This window comes from Amaranthus tricolor, chromosome 14 (genome assembly GCF_026212465.1).
Source record: "Amaranthus tricolor cultivar Red isolate AtriRed21 chromosome 14, ASM2621246v1, whole genome shotgun sequence".
NCBI classification, from domain to species: Eukaryota; Viridiplantae; Streptophyta; class Magnoliopsida; order Caryophyllales; family Amaranthaceae; genus Amaranthus; species Amaranthus tricolor.
In genome coordinates, this window is record NC_080060.1 from 25,559,048 (window position 1) to 25,567,666 (window position 8,619).

The 8,619-nt window shown below is 38.0% G+C and overlaps 1 protein-coding gene across 7 annotated transcripts in view; it reads left to right on the forward strand.

Moving 5' to 3' along the window:
• LOC130799743 (uncharacterized) overlaps positions 1-5,694 on the forward strand; it is a 30,820-nt gene extending 25,126 nt beyond the window's left edge. For 3 of the 7 annotated variants that reach the window (XM_057662955.1, XM_057662956.1, XM_057662957.1), the window contains one exon: positions 4,735-5,423. The gene's annotated coding sequence lies outside the window, so the exon portion shown is untranslated. Of the gene's footprint in view, positions 1-4,734 lie in introns of all 7 variants that reach the window. The other 4 variants (XM_057662959.1, XM_057662962.1, XM_057662960.1 and 1 more) reach the window with 4 other exon arrangements.
• Positions 5,695-8,619: the final 2,925 nt, after the last annotated feature.

Genomic DNA, 8,619 nt, shown 5'->3' on the forward strand with positions numbered 1-8,619 from the left:
GTAGCACATCCGGAGCCGAAAGAGAGGAAAAAAGGATTGTGATGCTGGCACAAAGCAGTGAAGGCTTGCCTTCAGAAAGACTACAAGGTGGTACTCAATTATATCACATTCGTGCAGAATGTCACTCGGTGGATCTGAAGCACAATATATTTACTCATTCTTGCTTTCCTTCAATTATCATGGCTAAGTTCTTCTCATCTGCCATGGTGTCATCTTTGAATAAATTTATCTACTTAGTGGGAGTGGGAGGAGCGCGGTCACCTGACGTCCAATCATCTGATGAGTGTTCTTGTTCCAACCACACATTCTACTCCGACGGTTTATTTCTTGACATGTCTGATGAGGCTCCAGTGTGGTGTCCAGCTCCTGTCTTCGTTGAGGATAACACTTCTCCCAACTATGTTAGCTTTCTTGGCAATATTTACAACTTTGGATCTGTTTGCCTTGCGCCCCTGGTTCTTGACTGTGGTGCCCTTGGCCACTGTAAGTCAATTCGCTCTCTCCCTATCCCTCAAAGCCTTGCCGGTTGTAGTGTGTCTGTTCCTGTACTTCCCGACCCTTCCAACAAATGCATTCTTATGCGCCTCTATGGTGGTCCCCTTTCGTCGCCTTCCCTCTATGCTTTCACTCCCGATCCTGATGCTGATGCTATTGGGACATGGGAATGTCTCACCTCTGATTTCCAAATTTGGGCTCATGCTGCTACTGCTGTTGTTAATGGGGTCATATATTTTCACTGCCATAGAGTTCCATCTCTTCTTTGCGCTTTTCATATAACCAAGAAAATATGGTTGAAAGTCTGGTGGGATTCGTGCTTTAAAGACAATGTTGATATGAATGTTGAAACTTTTAATTTCGATGCAATGCTTCATTTGGGCCACAATATTTTTTGCTTTGCTGGTTGGACACCCATATATTCCCGGCCTACTGATTTTACCCTCGAAGTCATCTTTTACAAGTTCCAAGTGCTGGTCACCGGTGAAACTGTAACCGTCAAGGTCTGTGACTCCTACTCATATGAACTTCCGGGAAGTACCAATGTGTTTCATTTCCTCCCCGTTTAGTAGGTACTCTTCTCCATCTTACCATCTCTTATTCTTGCTATTTTTCTACTTACTATCAAGGCATTTTATTGCCTCTTTTTATGTGGATTCGATTTACAATGCTAAATTTGTTCATCAACTTAGTTGAAAGAGGCATTGATGGATAAATTTTCACTCCCAAAAATTTGCACTAGTGATTAGTTTCCGAGTCTCGTTTCCTTTTTTTATTTGATAACTCTACGAAGGAGTAGAGTTTTCATATTTAATTATGAAGTTCTTGATGGTGTTCGGCTGTTTTCTAATGTGCTATTGTGTTCAAATATCACATTCATCGTGCCTCGTAGTCTAAAACCTGTGGTTGTTTAATGCTCTTTGATGATTGGAGTGATTGTATTTCGACGGTACGTTAAAGGAAAATATTATGAAGAATTTATTAGACAAGTGTGAAAGATGTGAATCTAAAAAGAACACAATATGACACGAAGTTTAAGTCCTTTTATAAAAAATTTCAAGATCACCAAGATACGGCAAGCCTTAAACCAAATATAATAATGATTATAATCTTCTCATAGCTGTGCCAAGAAGCAACAGGAAATTTGTTGAAATGAATTGAAGTATAAACTAGGGTGCCAGGTGTAGGCCATTGGATGCTCCTGCATGATCAGCAAAAGTCATGCAGGTTGACCACTTCAAAAAAGCGCTCTTGCTTGTGGAGTGAATTCAGCTGAATGAAAAACTGACATGTGATCTTAGTTTTAAAAGCGCCCGCCTAGGCGTGACACTGAGCGCAAGGTGCACTAGGGCGCCAAGAAAAACGCCTCTGGAGGCTGAGGCACATACCCCTTCGAGAAGCGCAAAGGCGCAGACTTTGTGGGCTTTATTTTTGTGTGTTTTTCATTTTTTATCCTTTTGAGCCTAACCCATTAGAGGCGCACACCCCTGTTGCGCCTAGGTGCGCCTCTTGCCTTTCAAACTAAGCATGTGATTAAGCTGAATTCTTTTAATTTCATATTCTCTCCACAGAGGAAGAGGTAGTTAATCTCTCTGCAAAGGTAGTTAATGGTTTTTGTAAGGTAAAAAAAAAAAAGGTATTCTCTTGAGTTTTAATGCATTGATGATTAGTTAAATTGCACTTTAGGGCCTTGTTACTTCTCTTAACTAGAGGTTTGAGATATTCCCACTTTAATACTATGAGTCCATGACCCATGAGGTACAATGGTTGAAATTCCATCTAATTTGATAATTTTATAGGTGCAAGTGTGTAACAAAGTGTGAGAATGACTGTGAACATAATATTGGATTTTCATATAAATTTGCAAGAATTTCATTATTATGACGGTTTAAAACTCCTGTGATCTGGTTGAAATTTGCACTATATACTTGTGTTGACCAAAGCAAATCACCAAAGTTCATGAATACCAAATTGGAAATAAACCAAACACCAGGGCACTAATTGGGAAATGCCAAAATGTTCATTTTCATAAATCATTTTGTTGAATACAATGCTCTAGCTTTCCTCATATAGAGATGTTCTTGAATATGTAAAACACATTTTTTTCCCCTTCCTCTGTAAGTTTTTAACTTGTGATTACTTCCTATGTAGGGTAAAACCTTATAATATAGTAAGTGCTTATATTATGTTGATTCCTGGGATGTTAAATGTTAGATGAGCATTTAATAAGCAGTGTGTCATGGTAATCATTCTTTCCAGTTACCTACGCTAGGAAGATGACAAAGTAGGTTTGCATCTACATTGACACCATAATTCTGAAATGCTTTTGTCTCTTTCTTATTTACTAGGAGGTTGTTTGGTTGCAACCTATTTCCCTTGGAAATACAATTTCATAGGAAATAGATTGTGTTTGGTTTGCAAAAACATTGGAAATGAGAATTCCGAGGAAATGGAAATTCCTACAAAGGGGGAGTGATTGGGTGACACTAAGGGTTGCCAACCCTCTCCATATTGAGTTTTCATTGGTGACTAAAGTATTAATTAAAACATTAATTTTATATAACCCTCTTCCAATTTATTACACATATAATACTATTTTATTATATTATACTTCGTATCTAATAGGGTTGGCAACCTAAGGGTTGCTAAATCATTTTCTTGTAGGAAATTATTAATCGACTCCCCCTTTGGTAAATGCAAATTCCTGTGTCAATTACAAATACCCATGCTCAACTAAACACACATACTTATTTCCTAGGAAATGGAAGAATGGAATTTATTTCCAATTGGAATTAACTTCCCATGGTAACCAAACGGAACCTAGATTTCAATAAGCTTGGTGTTGCCATGTTTTCTTCTGTCAACATTGTATTCCCGTCTGAATATTAGATTTTAGATTTGGATTGCTAAAATGTGTATATAGCTCTCAAGTTACTTTTGTAATTTGGGCACTGAATATAAAATGTTCTAAGGACTGTAAAAGTACTGCTCCCTCTGTTCCACCTTAAGGTTTAGGGTCATTAAGGATCCACAATAAGGCAGAAGTGATTAACTTAATAATTGCAGCCTATCACAGACAATAGCCACCATGCTCGCCATCCAGGTTAACCACTACCAAACGAGGATGATTTGTTGGAGAAAATATGAGGTTGGTGCAGAGAGCATGGGATAGGAAACAAATGGAGTGTAGTTGGGGAGAGTAACGTGAGATCTTATGATAAGAGAGTGAAAGTTAGGATTAGTAAATAGACAACAGGTTAGCTTGTTAATATACTGTCAACACATGGTAAAACTTGTCTTAAGGGGTAACTATGACTTCACATCCACGGGTGATGTCTAAATGTCCAGAATTCTGGTTTTTTTTTCCTCTATCATTTCATAGTTAAAAATTTGTGTAATAGGTGTATTGTATACACCGACACACCGTGCTTTAAATGAGAACTTCAGGTTGGTGTCATTCATCTTCATCAAATGCTATTTCCATTGAATATTGAGAACTTTTAGCTGTCGATAAATGGACACTAATCCTTGTACTGAGGAGGGTTTTTTCCGTACGATTTGTTTTTATGTAGTATGTATTTTGGAATGTCAATAACCACTAAACCCCAAATTATTTTGGGACTAAGGCTTTATTGTTGTTGGTTGTGAATAACCACTAAAATGATTATCACCAAAATGCCATGCTATGTTATTTGTGCATAGCACTGGTAGCAGCTGTAAAACCATGTTGCTTGGCTCATGCTAAAATTTGTTTGACGATTTTGTGGTTCTATGTTTAGTTGAGTACTTAAGTCAGAGTTGAGATGTATTCGTGCATAGCCGTGTAATGGTAAAAATTGGTGGTTTTTTCGTGCTTAAGTCATGTAGATATCTTCATTTTGTTTTTTGGATGCCAAATAGTTTTAACGACAACCATTTGGTGATCCTTCATAGATAGGATAGGACAACTCGTGTTTATCATCACTTTTCTAAAGTTATTTACTTGTGCTACATGCCTACATGTTGGATGCTTCTGCTACGCCTAGAAACTTATTTAGGATAGTTGTGTTGTATTTAAGGCTTAGTTTCTTCAGACAATGGTTGTTGAAGTTATGAATTATGAGTCCTATTGTCAATATATAATATCAAGAAGAGCTGCTCGAATCATACTTGTATATTCTTTTTTGGTCTTTTATCATAGAGACGTGATATTGAGGCAATTAATGATATGGGTTCCTCAATTATTTTTACTTTTCACAGGGTAGCTGCTGTTGAGGAAGAGTATGGCAATAGTGTTGGTCCTGAGGATGATTACTTGCTCCTATTGCTTGCTCATCATCATCCAATTTCGGATTCTGAATGTTTTGCCATTTAGTCTTGTGATGACTGATGACTGTTTTATAGTGTCGTATTTGGTTTACCATTTTGTGGAAATACTTTAATTAGCTCTTTTAGGTGAACTAAAAGCCTAAATATAAGGATGGTTGTTTATGATAAAAAATCTGATTCCAATGAACAACAAATTTCTAGTTAATTCAAAATAACATGTCCTTTGGTTACTTGGGTTTCCCAATTTGCTATTTCATCTAACATCCACTCATAAATCCAAAGATGTATCAATCTTATTCTTCTTAGTTTATAATGTTTTTGATATAATATGCAGCGTAACTAAACTCCAATATTCGAAAAATATCACATTTCATGTCAACTTGATCATGAGCAGATGTTAGCTCTATTAAAGCATATCTCCGCTCTTAAAACACCAACCACTTCAGTCAAACTGCAAGCCATTGTAGCAATTGCAAGTGGCAAACCGCCACATTCTTCAGCAATTGATCTTGCTGATTCTTTAGTTAAACTACAAACCATTCTCTTATTTGGTCTACAAGGTCTGTAGAAGTAGTGATACACATTTGGTCTACAAGGTCTACAAAGTCTGTAGAAGTAATAATTTAGGTGTCACTCTATGTGGTTCAATACTCTGCTTCATAGTTCAGACTTAAGTTTCTCATGCACATATCACATGAGGAGGGCTTGGGGTGATGATGGTGATGTTTTTCGCTGTAATGGACATTGCCATTATGCAACATATGATGAAAATCACGCAGCAACTTGCTTATGCAGCAAAATTAATGAGCTAGAAGAACTGGAGTAATTGCAAAACATTTGCATTGATGAGCTTGAATGTGTTGCTAAGAATTAATTAATTTATGGAACTGTTTTTAGGTGATGGTGGTGTAATTTGTACTTCATTAGGGTAGACTATAGACTTATTAAGTTGCTAGTTAATTCTCGAGTATTGCTTGGCTCTTCATCAATATCGCAAAAAGAATGATCTATTTACTTTGTATTCTATACGACATATATAGTAATTTTTATAATAGTTTAAAGTCAAATTTGATAATTTCAATTATGGATGTAATTTCAAAAAAATAAAAAGATAAAAAAAGCCTCTAGAATTTTCCAAGAAAACCCTTTGTATCATCTTCTTTAACAACTTACTAAATTATACTTGCTTCGTATTACATGCAACAATGAGGGTTGCACAATTCCCAGAGCCATCTTTTTTTATAGTAACTCATTAAAGAGAAAATTATTATTTTTTTAGTTTAATTAATCACTAGCCACCACCACACCAACTGCCAAACACCAGCTACCACCACACCAACTTACAAGCACGTACTGACGAAACCGCCTACCACAACCACACCCCAGCCACCACCAACCATTGGAAACGTCAAACAACCCCGTCAACAGTTTCGTTGCCACCACAACCACTCCGCTACCACAATTCCAACCCACTCGACCACCATAATACCACCCCAATCGACCGTCCAACTAACCCATTTTTCAATCGATCACCACTAATCCAACCCATTCACCAGGCCACCACAATGTCACCCATTCAAACGCAATTCCACCACCATGTAGATCTACATTCGAACCCAGTCGAATGCAATCCCATTTGAACCATGTAGATCTACATTCCACATCGAAGTCATTCCAACACAATCCCATTCGACCATCCAATTTGAACGCAATCCACCACCATTCAAACGATGATGGTGGTGGGAAAAAGGCAAGTAGTGGTTGTAGAGGAAAGAGAGTGAAATGAGTTGTTGGGTTGGTTTGGAGGAGAGAGAGTGAAATGAGTTGTGGTGTTGGAGGTGGAGGAGTGATGCTGAGTATGACCCGAAAGATTAGACCAAACTTGCGTGTTTGCGGAATTATGAAGGCCCTTCAAGAAACTACTAAAACAACAAGGATATGATCAGATTTCTCTGATCTTGGATGTGATCTTGTTGGCTTCACTAACCAAAACAAGCTCCAATCCTCCTAAACAATACAAGGTTTCTCTCCCTTGTCTTGTATAGGTTCTTGGAGAATTCAGAATTGCTCCACAATTACTAGGCCCCAAAAAAGAAAGGTGTTTCACTCACACCTCCAAGAAGGATTGCACACACAATACTTCCTAAAAACAAGAACACTTGTTCTCTCTAAAACATGGTTTATTAATCATCAAAAATCTGAATATTACAATGAGTAGATGGCCCTTTATATAGGCTCAAGACAATAGAAACACATGCCTAGCACATGGCTTTTAAAAACACAAATAGCCATGTGACTAATTAAAAACTCACATGCCTATTTTTACAAATACAAGAACAATCTAATTACTTCTAATTATAAGCTATTATTTGTCCTCTTTAGTAAGTTGTATTGATCTCCTTATCCTTAGCCGTATTCAAGCGTATGCACTCATACCAAAGTGTTGAAAACCTACGCCATGTCAAACATGGTGCAAACTCCCCTTCTTAGAAAAGAATTGTCCTCAATTCTAAGTCCTCCATGAGCTCATTCTATTGTTTGCTACACACAGCTCCTGCTGCTGATATGTCCTCAAGAGTATACACTGATCTACTGATCTTCACCTGTACATTGATTTGCACAGAGGCCCATATAATGCTGCTGCTGTATTCTGATCTGTACGTGGTGTTGTTGACCTAACAACCCCTTCATCCCCACAGTACCACGCATATTCTAATGACCAATTGCATATACTGATCTCAGTCTTCCACCACTGTTCAGAGCTGCACATTCTGATCTTCAAACGTTGCTGTCAGCACAGGCCATATTCAGAAGGAGCTGAACAACCCAACTGAAATTGCTGCTGGTTCAAACCTGCAGAAATGCACACACTTGATCTGTGTTGCTGCTGCTTCTCTAATGCACTTGTTCTGCTGCTGCACTACAAGCTTGTTGAACACTCATATTGAACCATCACCTAGGCTGTTGCTGTACTGGTTAGGTGTCTTGATCAGCTTCTGCACACACACTGCTGCTGAACCTGCTGGACCAACACCCCTGCTGACCTACTGATCTACTCAGTTGCACATTGAACACAATTGCTATTATGACGTGCACTAACATCTGGTGCTGCTGCTAGAACTCAGATCCACTTCTAAAGGTGTAGATCTGTTCTGATCTGCTGCTACATGCTGTACTGATCTGCACACTCCACCCCAAACTACACCCGCTGTTCTGTTGTTGAGGACAGAATGCTGCTGATGAACCTGCTGCTGGACCACTATAATGGTCTACTGTTCTGACCATTCATGTTGAATCATAGTGTACACCAGAAAGATTAGACCAAACTTGCGTGTTTGCGGAATTATAAAGGCCCTTCAAGAAACTACTAAAACAACAAGGATATGATCAGATTTCTCTGATCTTGGATGTGATCTTGTTGGCTTCACTCACCAAAACAAGCTCCTATCCTCCTAAAAAAATACAAGGTTTCTCTCCCTTGTCTTGTATAGGTTCTTGGAGAATTCAGAATTGCTCCACAATTCCTAGGCCCCAAAAAAGAAAGGTGTTTCACTCACACCTCCAGGAAGGATTGCACACACAATACTTCCTAAAAACAAGAACACTTGTTCTCTCTAAAACATTGTTTATTAATCATCAAAAATCTGAATATTACAATGAGTAAATGGCCCTTTATATAGGCACAAGACAATAGAAACACATGCCTAGCACATGGCTTTTAAAAACACAAATAGCCATTTGACTATTTAAAACCTCACATGCCTATTTTTACAAATACAAGAACAATCTAATTACTTCTAATTATAAGCTATTATT